The 18,930-nt window shown below is 49.6% G+C and overlaps 1 long non-coding RNA gene across 2 annotated transcripts in view; it reads left to right on the top strand.

Annotated features, from left to right (window-relative positions):
* Positions 1–17,012, top strand: part of LOC137638347 (uncharacterized) — an 80,851-nt gene extending 63,839 nt beyond the window's left edge. The window contains exon 4 of one of the 2 annotated variants that reach the window (XR_011044087.1): positions 16,217–17,012. This is a non-coding gene — a long non-coding RNA (uncharacterized lncRNA). Of the gene's footprint in view, positions 1–5,210; positions 5,330–16,216 lie in introns of those variants that run through there. The other variant, XR_011044086.1, reaches the window with a different exon arrangement.
* The last annotated feature ends 1,918 nt before the right edge of the window (positions 17,013–18,930 follow it).

Below are 18,930 nucleotides of genomic sequence, written 5' to 3'. Positions count from 1 at the left end.
AGCCCAGGGGAGAAGTAATGTCGTACGACTTATGGGTTCGAGAGGCCTTGATCAGCGAACAGACGTTCCCTCTATGGTATCGGGTGTATCTTACCAAGATCTCCCCTACCATAAGGCGAGAGAGACAATTTTCTCCTCGTCATCCGAAGGCTTTTCGCATAAGAAACCTGAAACAAGGTTTCGAGGCCCTTAAGCGAAAGTCAGTCCTTTCAGGACAGGTCCAGCGTCCTGGTTGTAGCCATTAGGACAGCTCTGACCCTATGCAGTCATCGGAAAACTGCTCGCCGCCTAACAAAAGCGTAACACAGACTCCGAGAGTCTTTTTTGTTGGCAAGGTTTTGCGGTCACAGACGTTACCCTCGTCTCTTACCGCAACCTTTTCCGTTGATCCTAAATGGGTTGTACGGCAAGACATGCAGAATAAGCTTGTCTCCCTTATGGAAGACTATTCTGCCGATTAGTCCGTTGAGCCTAGCCGTTTATCTCATCGAGATCCTGGCTTTCAGCCAACCTAACGTTCCTTTGTGCGTCCTGTTGACGTTGGCGTAGCTAAGTCACGTCAGTCAGGTTGTTTAGAACCATACTCGATGCGGTCTCGTGTGGATTTTCAGCCACATTTGGACGTTAGGCCACTTGCTGATGCTCCTGTTGACGTTCAGGACGTTCGCTAACAATCGGAGTTGACTTGTTTTGACGCTGTGCGTCAACCTCCGCATTCTAGAGTTGTTTTGACTGCTCTATCTAGGCGGTCAAAGCAGTCTCGAGTGGACGCTGTGCGTCCTCACGCACCTGTTGTTGTTGACAGTTCACAGACTGTCAAGCAGTTACATGACGTTGCGTCCTGGTCTCTCGCACCTGTTGTTGTTGACAGTTCACAGACTGTCAAGCAGTTACATGACGTTGCGTCCTGGTCCGCTACTAATGCACCAGTGCGTGTGGACTCTGCTTGTAAAGCATTGCCGCCACGGTAGATCTCTCCCTTGCTTGAGACTCAGCTATTATCGGACAAGGTTCCTTTAGATGAGGAAGTTGCTGTTCCACCTCCTACTGATATTCCCTTGAGGACTCTGTCAGACGGAGAGGAGCCTAAAGCTGCTTAGCCTCCTATGGACTTTAAATAAATCATGCTGATTTTTAAGGATCTTTGTCCGGATCTTTTTGTAACTGCTGCTCCTCGTTCGCCTAAACGTCAGAGCTTACACTAGGCCTAGCTACTTCGAAGCCGTTGTTTTATAAGCTAGTGCTCTCTCGCTCTCCTAGAGAGCTTTACGTTTGCTAGGCGACTGGTTTATCACCAGGAGGAGTTTGGGGGATACAGCCTTTGCTTTCCCTTCTTTTAAACTGGCTTTTAGAGCGAGAGTCTGATATGACACGAGAGAAGTTCTCGGCTTGGGAGTTCCTGCCTCTGCCCAGATAGACTTCTCAAATCTCGTAGTCTCTCCCTGGCGCCTGGCCAGGAGACGCTCCAAGATTTTACAGGTCAACTTCACAGCTGTTTTCGAGCCTTTGAAGTTTTGCTGTACAATTATGTCATGCATAAACAAGGCTTTCAGGGATGGCTCCAATGATCTGACAGCCACGTTCTCTGCAGGGACAAGTCCCTCAGGGATGGCTCCATGATTTGGCAGCCATGTTCACTGCAGGAGTACGTAAGAGGCAAGTGCGCTCAATGTGTTCATTGTCAAGACAAACTTCGCGATGAAGTCTACCAGGCTGTCTTGACAGCATTTATGGAAGGCGACTGGATGGTCTCTCTCGACCTTCAGGAGGCATACTTCCACATTCCTATACACCCGGATTCCCAACCGTTTCTGAGGTTTGTTGACAGGAATGTGGGGTACCAGTTTCGAGCTATCGGAGATCAGAGCCTCCCTGTACTTGGACGACTGGCTTCTCAGAGCCTCTTCCAGTCATCGCTGTCTGAAGGACCTCAATTGGACTCTATATCTGGCCAAGGAATTGGGACTCCTAGTCAATTTGGAAAAGTCACAGCTGGTCCCATCCCAAACTATTCTTGTATTTAGGGATGGAGATTCACAGTCAAGTTTTTCGGGCTTTTCCGTCGGCCCCCAGAATAGATCAAGCCCTGCTCTCCATCCAGAAGATGCTGAAGAAAGAACGCTGCTCAGTCAGGCTGTGGATGAGTCTGGTAGGGACGCTGTCATCCCTGGAGCAATTTGTCTCGCTAGGAAGGCTACACCTCCGTCCTTTTCAATTCCATCTGGCTTTTCACTGGAAAAAGGACAAGACGCTAGAGGCGGTCTCGATCCCGATTTCCGAAAAGATAAAGTCTTGTCTGACTTGGTGGAAGGGCAATATCAGCCTACGAGAGGGTCTTCCCCTGGCAGTTCAGATACCCAACCACGTTCTCTTCTCGGACGTATCGGACTTGGGCTGGGGTGCGACGCTGGACGGTCGGGAATGCTCAGGTCTGTGGAACTCGAGTCAGAGGAGCATGCATATCAACAGCAAGGAGCTTTTGGCGGTTCATCTGGCCTTGATAAGCTTCGAGAATCTCCTTCGAGGCAAGGTGGTGGAGGTAAACTCGGACAACACCACGGCCTTGGCGTACATTTCCAAACAGGGAGGTACCCACTCACTGACTTTGTACGAGATCGCAAGGGACCTGCTCATCTGGTCAAAAGATCGAGGCATCTCCCTAGTAACGAGGTTCATCCAGGGCGACTTGAACGTCCTAGCAGATTGTCTCAGTCGGAAAGGTCAAGTAATTCCAATCGAATGGACCCTCCACAAGGATGTGTGCAAGAGACTTTGGGCGACTTGGGGTCAACCCACCATAGATCTCTTTGCAACCTCGCTGACCAAGAGGCTTCCAATCTATTGCTCTCCAGTCCCGGACCCAGCAGCAATACATATAGATGCCTTCCTCCTAGATTGGTCACATCTAGATCTTTACGCATTCCCACCATTCAAGATTGTCAACAAGGTACTGCAGAAATTCGCCTCTCACGAAGGGACAAGGTTGACGTTAGTTGCTTCCCTCTGGCCCGCGAGAGAATGGTTCACCGAGGTACTTCGATGGCTAGTAGACGTTCCCAGAAGTCTTCCTCTAAGAGTAGACCTTCTACGTCAACCACACGTAAAGAAGGTACACCATAGCCTCCACGCTCTTCGTCTGACTGCCTTCAGACTATCGAAAGACTCTCGAGAGCTAGAGGCTTTTCGAAGGAGGCAGCCAGTGCGATTGCTAGAGCAAGGAGAGCGTCTACCATTAGAGTCTACCATTCGAAGTGGGAAGTCTTCTGAGACTGGTGCAAGTCAGTTTCCGTATCCTCGACCAGTACCTCTGTAGCCCAAATAGCTGATTTTCTCTTATACCTGAGAAAAGTACGATCCCTTTCAGCTCCTACTATCAAGGGCTACAGAAGCATGTTGACCTCGGTCTTCCGGCATAGAGGCTTAGATCTTTCCAACAATAAAGATCTGCAAGACCTCCTTAAGTCTTTCGAGACCTCTAAGGAGCGTCGTTTGGCTACTCCTGGATGGAATTTAGACGTGGTCCTAAGATTCCTCATGTCAGACAGGTTTGAGCCTTTGCAGTCAGCCTCCCTGAAAGATCTCACTCTTAAGACTCTTTTCCTGGTATGCTTAGCCTCGGCTAAAAGAGTCAGTGAGCTTCATGCCTTCAGCAAGAACATGGGGTTTTTGTCAGAAAAAGCTACTTGTTCTCTGCAACTTGGTTTCCTAGCCAAAATGAGCTACCTTCTCGTCCTTGGCCTAAATCTTTCGATATTCCTAGATTATCGGAGATCGTAGGCAATGAACTAGAAAGAGTCTTATGCCCTGTTAGAGCTCTTAAGTTCTACTTAGCTCGTACTAAACCTTTACGAGGCCAATCTGAAGCGTTATGGTGTTCGGTTAAGAAACCATCCTTGCCTATGTCAAAGAATGCTTTGTCATGTTTTATCAGATTGTTAATACGAGAAGCTCATTCACACTTGAGTGAGGAAGACCGATCTTTGCTTAAGGTTAAGACGCACGAGGTTAGAGCTGTAGCAACTTCCGTGGCCTTTAAGCAAAATAGATCTCTGCAAAGTATAATGGACGCAACCTATTGGAGAAGTAAGTCAGTGTTCGCGTCATGTTACTTAAAAGATGTCAGTCTCTTTACGAGAACTGCTACACACTGGGACCATTCGTAGCAGCGAGTGCAGTAGTGGGTGAGGGCTCAACCACTACAATTCCCTAATTCCATATCCTTTTAATCTGTCTCTTGAAATGTTTTAATGTTTTTATGGGTTGTTCGGAAGGCTAAGAAGCCTTTCGCATCCTGGTTGATTTGGCGGGTGGTCAAAGTCATTTCTTGAGAGCGCCCAGATTAGGGGTTTGATGAGGTCCTGTTGTATGGGTTGCAGCCCTTGATACTTCAGCTCCTGGGGGTCTGTCAGCATCCTAAGAGGATCGCGGGGCTCCGTAAGGAAGACGTACTTACAAGGCAGAGTAATCGTCTAAGTCGACTTCCTTACCAGGTACCTATTTATTTTGGTTTTGTTATATTGATAACTGTCAAAATGAAATAAAAAACTCTTAGCTTATACGATGTAAACATATTTAACTGGTCTCTACCCACCACCCTGGGTGTGAATCAGCTATTATATATTCACCGGCTAAGTTAAATATTTAAAAATGATATTTTAATTATAAAATAAATTTTTGAATATACTTACCCGGTGAATATATAAATTAAACGACCCTCCCTTCCTCCCCAATAGAGACGCAGTGGGATGAGAAGAAATTGAGTCTTTGTTTACATCGAGAGAGTGGTATCTGGCCGACAGTTGGCGCTGGTGGGCACACCCGCAACCTGTATAGCGATCGCTGGCGAGTTTTTACTGTTTTTTTGTCTGTCGAGCAACAGAGTTGCTGCTATTATATATTCACCGGGTAAGTATATTCAAAAATTTATTTTATAATTAAAATATCATTTTATTCTTTTTTCTTTGATGTCATAGAAACAACGTAACTTGAACTTGTCTTGGTACAAGTGATGGTATTATGGACAATATACTTTTCTAAATTGTCTTAGTGGAAGGGAATGTTAAGTAAGCTTACACATTACCAATTGTCTTGCAAGAAAATATGTAGAGCCTCTTTCTATGCACAGTTTAATTAGAATAAAAAATGGCTTTATTTCATAACTTTTTTTTTCCCTTATTTTATGATATGTGATTTTTTCCATTTCTTTTCAGAAATTCTCTTCGACAACACTTAACCATGATGTTGAAAAGTTGGATACAAAGAAGTCGAGCGAATGAGGGTATTCACTCCGACCTGTGGATTGGACAATCCCCACAAGCCCACTGGTGAGCTATAGGTTGAGTATCGTACAGTAAAGTATTCTTCTATCGAGGACTCTATTAGAGGTTCTTCTAGATAACCATAACTCCAACAACATCATTGTTCTGTCACTGGAATACAAACCTAAGCTATTTTTGTTTCGTAACCGAAATACAAACCACGCTATTTACAAAGGGTTACCTTTTAGCGTAGCTGAAATGGCGAGCCATTAGAATTTAACGAGGGTGTATTACCCCCGCGCTAGTTAGCGGGGGGGGGGGGGGAGTGGTAGCTAGCTACCCCTCCTCCCCCTCACACGCAGTGACACAGGTGAATACTCACTTTCACTTTTGGCTCGGACTGTGACAGACGTCTCTGTCTTTGTCCTCTCTTGGCAGCCATTGTTTGTTTTGTCTTTACTTAATCGGTTACTTTTCATTTACTCTATATATATGTAAACATGTTTTCATGTTTGTATATATATTTGAGTATAGAATAAGTAAGTTTCCTTTTCAGATTTGTGTGTGTAATTTTATGGGTGGCGATCGAGTTTGACTTATGTCTTTCTCTCTCTCTCTCTCTGAGGTCGTTCACCCTTTTACTACGTGTTACTACGCCCTTGTAGCTTCCTTTCCGTGTGGGGGGTTGCTACGCCGTACGTTTGTCTCAATTAGTTATGCATCTAATTGTAGTTGTTTTTTGTTTTTCAGCTTGTAGAACGATTCCTTTCGGGGTTTTCGTTCTTTCTTTAGTGTTCATTCATTTTTAAATTACATAATTATAATTGTTATAATTCTGTTTTGGTTACAGCTCTCCTTCCGCGAGTGTAAGTGGTTGTGAGGGCACGAGCCTGTTGTGTAATTCTTGTTCCTTTCCCTCGGGATTCCTCTTCGGAGCCTTCCCGGGGGAATGAATGTGTACTAATATTATTTGTTTTATTTTATTTTTTTACAGTTACCGATCTAGTTCGTTTCTGTAATATGGCAACGGTGGGAGCTGTCTGGTTGAGTCCTGGGGATTCGGCTGTTGCTGCCTCCCCCCTTGTATTTTCGTCAGGGGCGTGTCTCCTTCTACTGGAAGTACTCCTGTGACGACGGACAGCTCTCCAGTTCATTTTAGAACTCTCAGGAGGCTTGCCTCCTTGGGCGGGTAACTTTCCTTACGAGGGAAGTTTTTCTCCTGTCCAGGCTTGAGTTTTTCCCCTTTTGGGGGGTTCTCCTCTTGCCTTTTTTTCGTGCGACTATGCTCTTGGTGCTGAGCGGTCACACCTGCAGTTTCGCTCAAGGGGCTGGGCAACTGCAGGAGCTCCTCTTCGGAGGATTGCTCCTTTTAGGTCACTGCTGACCAGTCTCTTCTACGAAGTGTTTCTCTTTCGTTCGCGAGAGAGTACACTCATAGAGACTCCTCTTCGGAGGTTTCTTCTGTTGCTGTTGCTGTTGGCCTCCCTCGCCGTAAGGCCCACCGTCCGCCTCGTCGTAAGAGCCTCTCATCTCCCTATAAGGGTGCTTGAGGCGCCCTTTTGGATCTCCGTTTGCAGCCTACAACTCCTTTTTCTCGATCTTCCGCCTTGGTGCAGATGGACAGCAGTCTGATCTCGTCTTCCGACGGGCAACGGTCTTCCCGACGGACAACGGTCTTCCCGACGGACAGCGGTTTTCCGACGGACATCAGTCTCCCGGCGGACAACGATCCCTTCGGGGCAAAGGGTTGCCCCCACGGGGGTTCTTCCCTTGCGTGTCAGGGTTTCCCTGCGCGCCCTTCTTCTTTGCGCAGGCTTCCACGCGTAGCCTTCTGCTCGTCAGCGATCATCAGCTCGCCAGCGATCATCAGCTCGTCAGCGATCATCAGCTCGCCAGAGATCATCAGCTCGCCAGCGATCATCAGCTCGCCAGCGATCTCCGGATCGCCCACGTGTGTTACAGCCGGCACGCCAACGTTCTCCAACACTTCTGAAGGAACATGGTTCGCCAGCTACTAGCTCACCTGCGGATGCTGATCGCCATCGCGCGACCCTCAACTGCGGATGCTGATCGCCATCGCGCGACCCTCAACTGCGGATGCTGATCGCCATCGCGCGACCCTCAACTGCGGATGCTGATCGCCATCGCGCGACCCTCAACTGCGGATGCTGATCGCCATCGCGCGACCCTCAACTGCGGATGCTGATCGCCATCGCGCGACCCTCAACTGCGGATGCTGATCGCCATCGCGCGACCCTCAACTGCGGATGCTGATCGCCATCGCGCGACCCTCAACTGCGGATGCTGATCGCCATCGCGCGACCGCACACCTGCGGATGCTGATCGCCATCGCTCGACCCTGCGCATGCTGATCGCCATCGCGCGACCCTCAACTGCGTATGCTGTTCGCCATCGCGCGATCGCCCACCTGCAGATGCTGCTCGCCATCGCGCGACCGCCGACCTGCGCATGCTGATCGCCATCGCGCGACCCTGGCATGCTGATCACCATCGCGCAACCCTGCGCATACTGATCACCATCGCGCGACCCGGCGCATGCTGATCACCATCGCGTGATCGCTCACCTTCGCATACTGCTCGCCAACGCACGATCGTTCACCTGAGCATACTGCTCGACCATCGCGTCGGCATAACACAACGCGCCATCGCCAACCTGCGCGTTAGCGCTCACCAGCTCACCACCGATCGCTTGTTGATCCATATCGCCAGCGGTCTTCCTCGCCCACGCGGCAGCGCTTTTCCTCGCCATCGCGCTAACCCTTGCGTTCGCCGCCTCGGACTCGCTCTCATCCACCTGCCCACCCTCACGACCGCTCGCCTGCGCGCCCGTGCGACCGCTCGCCCGCGCGACCGCTCGCCCGCGCGACCGCTCGCCCGCGCGACCGCTCGCCCGCGCGACCGCTCGCGCCCGCGCGACCGCTCGCCCGCGCGACCGCTCGCCCGCGCGACCGCTCGCCCGCGCGACCGCTCGCCCGCGCGACCGCTCGCCCGCGCGACCGCTCGCCCGCGCGACCGCTCGCCCGCGCGACCGCTCGCCCGCGCGACCGCTCGCCCGCGCGACCGCTCGCCCGCGCGACCGCTCGCCCGCGCGACCGCTCGCCCGCGCGACCGCTCGCCCGCGCGACCGCTCGCCCGCGCGACCGCTCGCCCGCGCGACCGCTCGCCCGCGCGACCGCTCGCCCGCGCGCCCGCTCGCCCGCGCGCCCGCTCGCCCGCGCGCCCGCTCGCCCGCGCGACCGCGCGACCGCTCGCCCGTGCGCCCGCGCGACCACTCGCCTGCGCGCCCACACGCCCACGTGCCTGCACGTCTACGCTCATGCTCTCCAATGTTCGCCCACGCGCGAACCAACGGTTTTTCCATCGCGCAGACGGATGGTGTTCCGTTGCGCGAACCTACAGTGTTTCTTCGCACAAATGTCGGCTTATTTCTTGCAGTATCCATTGCTTGTCTATGGGTTATCGCTCACCGACCACCAGCTCTTGCCCTTCTTACCACGCTCGCCCTCCTTCTGCGCTCCTTCGCTCACCTTCGTTTGCGTTACCGCGCATGGGCGCTTCCACGTTTGCCCACGCGAAAATCTTTGATTTTCCGTCGCGCGAGCTCCAGGGCGATTGCGACCACGATTCCCAATGAGGTTTTCGCAGCATGACCAGCCTGGCGAGTTCTTCTGGAGCGTATTTCCAGAACACGGCCTCACCCCGTAAACGCAGAGCATGGCACTTGCAAGAATAGGAGAAACTTAAGGGAGATCTGAGCAACACTCCTCTTTCCTGAACCTGGGTTAGCCCTTCCCCGTCATTCCCTGGAAGGATTTTTGGCGGGGGGGGGCTTTCCGTTCGAGATTTCTCCATCGGACAAGGGGTGACTGCTTACCTCTTCCTCTGGGAGCTTACCAGGTTCTTTCCCTCCTCGGTTACGGCCCGAGGTTTGGTTCAAGGAAGCTACAGGAAGATCAAGGGTACTTTCCTCCTCTCGAGCTCAGGCACCTTGGCCTCTCGTCGTTAAGTATCTAACTTGCGGACAAGCTCGATGTTGTACCATCTGGACGCGCTGACTGAGGGCTTCCTTCGGGTGTCTCATCTGTGGAGGTCGACGACCTCAGACACCCTTCCATCCTTGAGAAGAGTTTGTTTGTGCCCAAGGACAGAGACTTAGACAGCTGCTGTGCGGAGGAAATCGCCCTCCGGTTTCACTCCTCCAAGGCGCTTTCTTCCAGACTCGGCAGGGCTCCAGCGCCCTTTTCTTTCAACCACGTCGGCCTAAGTTATCGGCTACGACAACTGGGACAAGGTGTCCAATTGCAGTTTCCTCCTGTCAGGAACAGATGGCACGGGAGACTCCCCCGGGGGGGGCATAGTCCTAAAAGGAGTTCACGAACTCTAGGATTGCAGGTTTTTCGCTGGGAGGATGCTTAAGGTTACTCATCCGAATGACAGCTTCCCGATGCCCATTCCCGCACAATCTCTGTGATTAGCCAAGGATATCGCGCCTGCCGTCTCTGTCAGCGAATTCAGTGTCTCTGAACCTCTATGCCATAGCGGCAGCAGAGTTGCCCGGTTGGGCAGAATGATCCATACCTTAGGCGAAGGTCTTCCTTAGGATCAACGACGGCTTCACCCCCGGCCCCCTCAGTCGATCCTTTCTTGTAAGGAGGGATCTGAGAGGGGATGTCCGTAGTCGACCTCTCAGCCCTGATCAAGTTTGTCGAACAAACTTCGGCCAGCGTAGACCAGCAGAATCGATCAGACTGGTAACGAGGCGACAGGACTCCCTAAACCCTGGATCGGAAGGACGGGTACTTTCAGTTTCCATTCCATCCATCTTCCAGGGTGCTCATCGAATTCAGCCTAGACTGCAAGTATTCCTGCTTATGATGCAGTGTGGCTATCCCGCCGTGGCATAGCAGGTTTGTTTCCCCAGAGAACTCTCCCTGCCTTCCTCTTGGCCGCTCAGGTGCAGGCTTCCGCCTCCTCTGCTGTTTGGAGGGCTGGTCAACTCCGGTAGGCTCGGGTTCGACCTTCTTCAGCACCGGGACAAGCTTCCGGATGCTTACCATGAGTGTGGGTTCATGGTATTTTGCTTGGAGCCTTCTCTTCCTCTGCCTCAACATCTGGAGTATCTGGCCATGATATTGAGTCAACGGCCTTACCACGTTGGGAACCCCGCTTCTCGTCCGTCCAGCGAGGTTAAGCAACGTCGGTACTTGGATGGGTGACCACCTGGGGACGCCAGATTCTGTTACCACATCCTCCGAGCCTTCCTTTCGGTTGACTGTGGCAAGACTGAGGAGAGTCGCAGTACCTGTTCTCAGTCAAGCAGAGCTTTCAGCCCTATCTTGGAACGTTTCCTAGTTCTCCTTTCCTCATTGACCCGTCTATAGTCCGAACGGTCGCCTCAGGATAAGTTCCATGTGGGGCGATCCAAGTTCCGGTGGCTTCAGGCAATGTTTAACCGGACTCCCTGGCCCTAGGGGACCAGCGGAACTATTAGACTTGCAATGGGTGTCGACCTATGGAGCCTCTTGATGGTAGTGGATATTCTCGTCCTTTCCCCACATTCTTGATGCGGTTCTCGGACTCGTCAAAGGAAAGGGGGGGGGGGCATGTTCCGGTCCAGGCCTATGGTCAAGACCTGAAGGATACCTCTCCATCATTCAGGCAGGCTTAGGGGCCTTAGTCTGGCCCCTCTTCAGATCTTACAGCTCCTGCCGAGTCGCCCCGTTGCGCGCCGACTTCATTCTAACCAGCAGGGGACGCATTTTCACACCTTCACATCTTGCAGTAGAGATACCGGGATGATTGAGATTCTCTCAATACCACCATCGGCTCTCTCATTCCAGGCAGGGGAATGTTTCTCTCAGACTATCCGAGCAGAGCCTCGTAGAGAGAGTATACCTGGGGGTCTTTGACCTTGGGTAACCAGCAAGTGCTGGTCTGGGGGACCTGATCGCGACAGCTTGGAACCTCAAGCTTCCGCTATTCTTCCCCCCAGTCTCAGACCCCGAGACTCTGGGAAGATGCATTCCGGTGATGGTGGGACAACTTCGACGCCTGCGTCTTCCCTCCTTTTTGTCTGTGGACAATGGGTCTCAACAAGACCAGGTTGTCTGTCAACCTTTCAATGGGAGAGCTCCCCTGGGACTATGCGCAGAACGGTTTCTGGACCCTCTGCTTCCCCTGACGGAACTCCCGGGAGAGCTTCTCCCACGGCGCAGACTACTCAAGCAACCACACTGCGACATCTCTCCCGAACCGGGGCGTCGCTTCGGCTTCATGCCTGGAGACACTACGCTTCCTCCTCAAGAAGAGACAACCCGCTACAGTCGCGGTACGGAGGTCGCGTCATCTGCGATAGTCATCCACAGGGGTCTCCCAGGCAAAGTGAAGAGTCTAAGGTGGTTGGTGCCGTGGGAGATATACCTCTTCCCTTGAGGCCTCTTCTCCAGCATAACGGTCTTATTGCCTTTCGGCGGGAGGAAACTCCTTTCCGCTCTCGGCAATGAAGCCTGTCGCTCAGCCTTTCCCTGACCTTCAGGCTTAAAGGAATAACTTTTTCCTGCCCGCTGGATCTATCCTCGCTCATGCGAAGCTACGATCGTCCCTGCCCTAGTCGGAGGAAGACCTCCAACTTGGAGCATGGCTCGGACTTTTAGTCCTTTAAGAGATCTTCTCAAGACCTTTTACGACAGGCCTCGGATTGTATTCCGCCTTGGGTCTTCTGCTCACTCTGGCCACGGCCAGTGTGTAAGCAATCTTCTTGATCTCTTACTACTCCCCCCTTTCTAAGGAAGAGGGGAAGGCAACATTCAGGCTCGCTCCTGAGTTGTTGGCTAGACTCAGAATCTGAGAATCCCGGCCCTTCGGTCCGATTCATTCAAGATTTCGAGTCTCCATTCTGTATCTGATGTCCCAAGACCTTCTCTTTCTTGCCAGTAAAGGAATCGAGAGGTTAGCGCTGGGAACAGCTGCAGTTTGTCCTCAGTTGCAGCCGATTTGGGAGCACAAGGAGGACATGGGGGGAGAGTCACCAGTATACCTCTTCAGCCCGGACTCAAGGACATTCATCTCGACCTGTCTCCAGACCCTCCCCCGTCACGTCGCCCTACAGCACGATGTTGGATACATCGCAACGTCCCTCGCCTTCGAGTAATACTACTCTGTGACGCAGGTGCTACAAGCTGGAGTCTGGAAGCGTCTAATGACCTTCGCAGCCCGCTTCCTGCAGGGCGTGACCCACAGGAGTCTCGATACGTTTTCTATCGCTCTGTGGTGGCTACACAACAGCTGGTCTAACCTCAGGCTCCTTTTTGGACAGGTAGCAGAAGGTTGAGGGCATTGTTATCAGGTTTTAGTCTGCATGAACGAAAGAAGTATGTCTGGCCCTTACTTCTTTCTTCATCATCCCCTCTACAGGGAAGCAGCATCCTGGTCTCTGCATAGCTGACCTCGAACCTCTGCAGGTAAACCATGCTTCCTTGTGTTCCGAGTATTGAGTCAATACTGTCGCGTCCCCCATACCCTGACGAGGTGGTATTGGGAACGTCCTAACCCAGAGTTCCTTCTGGAACTCCAGGTCAACTGCCTAGGATGGGTCACACTTCTTCCTTCACACACAAGCTTACGTAGGCCACATGGTTCCTTGCGGAGCAAGGAACTTTTGAGGTGCAGGGACTCCTTTTCTCGAGTGCGACTCACTCGGATTCTGAGTCCCCGGGTAAAGCCAAAGCCAGTATGGCTGGGACTTTCCACCCTTCCTAAGGGATGAGTCATCCTTTGTAAATAGCGTGGTTTGTATTTCGGTTACGGAACAAATGACAAATTCGAAGATAATTTGTATTTTTCCTAACCATACAAACCTTAGCTATTTACACATATTTGCTCGCCAGCCCTGTCCCCCAAGACAAGTCCTACCTCTAAGTGAAAGTGAGTATTCACCTGTGTGTGAGGGGGAGGAGGGGTAGCTAGCTACCACTCCCCTACCCCCCCCCCCGCCGCTAACTAGCGCGGGGGTAATACACCCTCGTTAAATTCTAATAGCTCGCCATTTCAGCTACGCTAAAAGGTAACCCTTTGTAAATAGCTAAGGTTTGTATGGTTAGGAAAAATACAAATTATCTTCGAATTTGTCATATTTAGGGGTATTACTTTCGGCGAAGCTGAAATGACGAGCCTTTAAAATTTAGCAAGGGTTAACTACCCACACCGCTAGTTAGCAGGGGTAATGGGGTGTAGCTTGCTACTGCTCCTGCTCACACACCAGTGATTTAGCTCACTTTGCTTTTGGCTCGGATGGTGTACGGTCGTTGCCGTTCCTCATCCTTCTCTGTTATAATTGGACTGCCTTTAATTCTTTTGTGATTTCTCTTTGTGTTAGTGTGTATGTTGACTTCTGCGACAATGCGCACCTGCGGGATCTTCATGTCGGCCGTGGAAACTGATTGCAACACCCTTTGTCCCACCTGCAGAGATCAACGGTGTGATAGTGGTAATCAGTTTATTGAGTGTCAGGAGAGGTCTGCCTCCCAGTGGGAGAGGTTCGTGCGACGACGGAAGAAGAAGTCTAAGCGGGATATTTCTCCTTCGAATGTTCCTTCAAATGGAAAAATAGCAAGACCTCTTCTCTCATCTCCCGACCTTCCTCCGGAGCTCCTACTCGTTCGGCCTCTTCCAAGAGACCGTCGAGGAGTACCGAAGACCCTTTTAAGCAAAGCGGCCCCACCTTTCCCCCAGGATGAAGCCTTGTCTATGTCTTCTCTTTTTGAGGTGTAGTCGTCCTTTGGGCTTCTGGGTCCGCCCTTCAAGGACTCCTTGCTGCAGCTCATCCTTCGTGGTGTGAGTGTGCAGCCGTTGTCGTCGACTTTGGTGGTGAATCCTCTTGGCTTGTCGATGTCTTGGTGTCAGAGGTGTCTTCTGTGGCTTCAACCGATGCCCCTGCCCCTCCAGACTCTCTACCTGCTGCTGCTGACTCAAGTTTCCCCAATTCCTCATCATCCTTTGAGGGGGAAACTTAGTCCTACTTCTGTCTCTCCTACGAGTGTTTCTCACCCTCGGTGGAGTTCTCTCATAGAGACTCCTCTTTGGAGGACTGAAGCTGCTCATGATACGCTTGCTGACCCAACTGTCCCTAGAGAGCATCCCTGTCGCTGAGCTCTCCCTCTGTTTCACCTAAGAGGTCGTCCTTCACCATCGGTGAAAAGATGCCTCTTCGGCTCTTCAGCCTTGTCATCGCAGCCGTCCCCCGCAAAAGAGTCTCCGCTTCAGTTGTCTCCTGGCCCTCGACCTTCCTCATTCCTGGACCTTCTCCCGATGACGCTGCTGCTAGTCCTTGGACTTCGGTCCTGGACCCTTCTGTGGATCGTTCGCGATCTCCATCGGTGGATGTTCGCCCTTCTAAATGGCACATCCATGTTTCTGTTCGTTCTACCAGCTGACTTACCGACCTGCCGTCACAATTCTTGTTTCCGGTACAGCCTCTTGAGGCCCTACCTAAGTATGCAGCTGCACTCCAATGTTCTCCAGCGCGCTAGTGCCCTGCAGTGCACCTGCGCTCACCAACATCTTGTCAGCGAAAGCCTGCTCCTTCATGCTTTCCAGAGCGCCCACGCTCTCCAGCTCGTCAGCGTTCTACAACGCTTCGGTGTTCGCTTGACTTACAGCCTTCTCCTGTTCGTCCTCAGCGCCCTCCAATACCCCAGCGGTCTCCAGCGCAGCCTCGCCGTTCCAGTGAGCAGCCAACCTACACTCCCAGGGGCAACAGCGCTCACCAAACACACAGTGCTACTGCTCTACCTCGGGGTCCGGATTGCCAACACTCTCCTGGGCGCAAGTGCCGGCGCTCTCTATCTCGCCAGCGCTCACCTGTGCACCTGCATTCACCAGTAGTTGTTCTCCAGCAACCTCCTGCGCAGCGCCGAACTGCGCGCCAACACTCTCCTGTGCGTTTGCGCTCTCCTGCTCATTCTAAGGAGACTGTGCAACACACAGAGCAGCGTCTTACTGCGCGCCCGTGCTCACCTGCGCATTCTAGGGAGACTGCGCAACACCCTGTAAAGCGCATTACTGAGCACCAACGCTTTCCAGAGTGCCAGCGCTTTCCTTCGCACTTGCACTCGTAGATCCAGCGTTAGCCAATGCGCCAGCACTCACCATTGAGTAGGTTCTCCAGGTAAAGGAACATCATATCGTAAAGACCTCAGCATTTTCTATGATGATTCTCTCTTGTCGTGCATACAGTTGGCCTCCTGTACCATTTGCTTCATTCCCTAATGATGCGTATTGTCTCTTGAAAAATGTAATAACCTTTTTTCCTCCTCTTCCTGATATTTTTATCTCAAATCCAAACACAAGTCAAAGAAAGACCATTAGGTTAAATGGACAAACTTCATCGGAAGAATAGACAGTATTGCAAACATAAGATATAAGAGAACAAATATTTGTGTGTCCATCTGTTGCTGTATCTCTCTCTCTCTCTCCCTCTCCACCTTTTTCTTCCCACCTCTCTTAGCTTTCAGTTTCATGGTGCAAATTCAGCTCTTCCCCCTTCATTCTGATGCTAAACGGCCTCCCTGGCCCTAGGCTTTGGCAGTCAAGCAGTTATCATTAAGGAAATGAAGTTTGATGGTATTTACAACTTGATTAATTTCTCAGGAATTTTTGAGTCCACGGAATATGTCCTCTATCACTGCCAGTATGGGGTTTCTAGGACGTTGGATCTCATGATTATTACAAGAAAATTAATTTTTTTTTTTCTAGAATATTCTAAGGAGATTAGTGCCAATCTAGGTCATGACTTAAGATTCAGGATCAGTTTTCTATAGCTTTAACTTGATTGCGAGTTCATAATAGCATTTGATTATGCCAAATGTTCTTGTAATGTGTAATGTTGGCTCTTCGCTCCTGTCAGAAATTACCACTCAGTACATCTTTCCCCTTCCACAGACTCTTTCATGAAACTCATGTGGGGATTTATGTCCTCAAAGCTCCAGAAAGATCAGACAAGACAGTAAGTCCTTGAGCCCCCACCACTGGCCTCTTTTGCTGCTCATTCATCCCCTGTGTTTCCCAATACTGAATGAGCTCAAACACCAAAGTATTGTGATACTCTTAACAGTATGTTGACCAGTGATAAGATTAGTCTATTGAATGCACGTATTGTGTATTTCTTCTGTGTGACTCTACTCATGATCATTATTTAATACCTTTCAAACTAACTAGTTATCTTTGTAGCTCAACCATTTTTAACTGGAAGACAATCTTGGGATAGACTTTGCCCAAACTAACTGTGCAAAACGCACAGTGAGTTATCTTGTATCCTCTTCTTGTGCATTGACACAACGTTTTTTTTACCTGATGGTGTCCTAGCTGATAGAAAGGTTCCTTTTCAGTGCATTGATGATGTGTCAAACTTTGTCACAAGTTTTCTTACCTGATGGTGTCCTAGCTGATAGAAAGGTTCCTTTTTAATTCGAATTCTGAAGGAAAGTTCAGACTTCCAAAGTACGAAATGATACCTTACTTTGAAGTTCTTCCTAAATGAATATATTTGCCAGTTGGACTATAAAGAAAAGGGAATGTTTTGTCTGTAAAGTTGTAAATTGACTTTGAATATTTCTCCTAATTTTTGCCTGCTTATTTGTATGTAATTGAAGCATATTTTGTAATATTCTCTTATTGTAACAAATAATTACTAATTTCAGATATTGTATTTTTAACATGCATTTAATAATTGAATAAATTATTTTCACAACAATTTTCATATTTCATTTAGACTTTAGATCCTTATCACTTCAGTATTATTAAATGCACAGGTCTCTATACAGAAAGTATTTAGGATTTAAGATATTTATTTCTAAATCTTGAACATTGGCAGTTAACAAATGAATATTCAAAGAAGAAGAAGAAGAACGTAAGCCATGGTGCTCTAAAGTCACAGGGGCAAGTGGGTGAAAGTTAGATTTTATTCCAATTCCTTCATAATAATGTAGGAGACATGGCTACACTGTTTACTCCACATTGGCTAACAATTTAGGTCATTAGTTAACACTATGTTTACTCCAACAAATTAACGTAATTTTGGTTTTGTTTACAAAAGTAACATGATTTTGTTGATGATGGATCTTGAAAATTTGAACTTGTTAGTCTCTGATGAGGTCAAGCAAAATTATATACACAAAAATATTAATATTAAAACCTATAATTTTTCCTCTTCATGTTCATAATATTTAGCAAATACTTTACTGTACTCTGTACCTATGATCAGCAAAATTGTTTCTTTATATTTCAGTGGTATGCTGTAATGATTTAAACTGCAGTCTGTAACTGAATAAACAGGAATTCTTATGTTTTCATATACACACAATATTTGGCTCCCAAACTTTGGAGAAAGGTTGACTCAGCTGGGTGAAACATATAAAGCTATTAATGTAAAAGTTAACTAATTCATGATTTGTTCCAATACCTAATACAAACCTCTTTGATCTTTACAGTGGATATGTATCTTAGAAAAAGCTGAAAATTAGCCAAAAGACTTTTTAGCAAAGTATAACCACCAACTGCAAGTTAGCGAGGGGTACACTAACCACCCTACTCACGCAAACACCGATGGTATAACGTCACTTTTAATTTTGGCTCAGTAGAGCCTATTACTTAGGAATAATACAAATTGTCTTAAAATTTTAAAATAAAGATTATTTTTCTTTATCAGGAGTGAGTGTATTGTGAGGCTCGACTAAGTGGGTATGTCCTGGCGCGGAAGGTCACCCTTGTGGCACTTAAATGTCAGTCTCGGAGATGGATCCTCATGCCCTTTGTCCTGTGTGCAGAGGTCACTCCTGTTTGTAGGAGTCTCCTTGGGATGTTTGTCGGGCGTGGCCATCCTCCCAGTGGTTGCTGTTCGGTAGTCGGCAGAAGGCCAAAAGGGACTCTTCTCCTTCGGGGTCATCCCCGAAGGTGAAGAAGTTCCAGTGTCTTACTCCATTGGCTCGTTCCATCCAAGCTGACTCTGTTCAGTTGGTTTCCTTTGGGGATCGGCTGAGTAAGAGTGGTGGCTGCTTGAACCCTGAAAAACCTTATGGTTTTGAGAACACTAGCACTTCCCCTAGCAAAGTGACAGCTGCGGCCTTTCTTGTGGCACTAGGGATACCCCTCTAAGGAACAGCTGCTAGAGGTTCTGCCCTTAGGGACACAGCTGCACCTGCCTCCCCATGGGTTGACCAGTGTCGTCTCCCTTGAGACAAGGTAATTTTCCAAAGGAGCATCTTGTGGCCCAAGCTGTAGCAACTTCTGCTTCTGCTCTTCCACCCTTTGTTTGTCCTGCCTCATCACTCGAATGAGAACAGTTGTGGATTAGTACAGACATACTAGCCAATATGTTAGGCTTCAGGAATGAAAATACCACAAGTACGCTCTACCTTAGTAGGGCGCAGTCGCTCGCCATTGCGCTGTACATCGACAGCAAGAGAATAAACACTGGTACTTGCCACCTTACCTGATCACGCCTCTACAGTTGCTCGCCAACGTTCACTTCACTTTGGTGACAATCTCTGCTCTACTGTTCGCCCTACTTACTCCATTAGCAAGGGTGCGCTTGTTTGCAATGCTCATGTAGAGCGTACTCGCCTTCCTGTGAAAGCGAACATTCTTGATGAACATGA

This window comes from Palaemon carinicauda, chromosome 3 (assembly GCF_036898095.1).
Source record: "Palaemon carinicauda isolate YSFRI2023 chromosome 3, ASM3689809v2, whole genome shotgun sequence".
In the NCBI taxonomy this organism is placed as follows: domain Eukaryota; kingdom Metazoa; phylum Arthropoda; class Malacostraca; order Decapoda; family Palaemonidae; genus Palaemon; species Palaemon carinicauda.
This window is presented reverse-complemented; position numbering and strand designations above follow the sequence as displayed.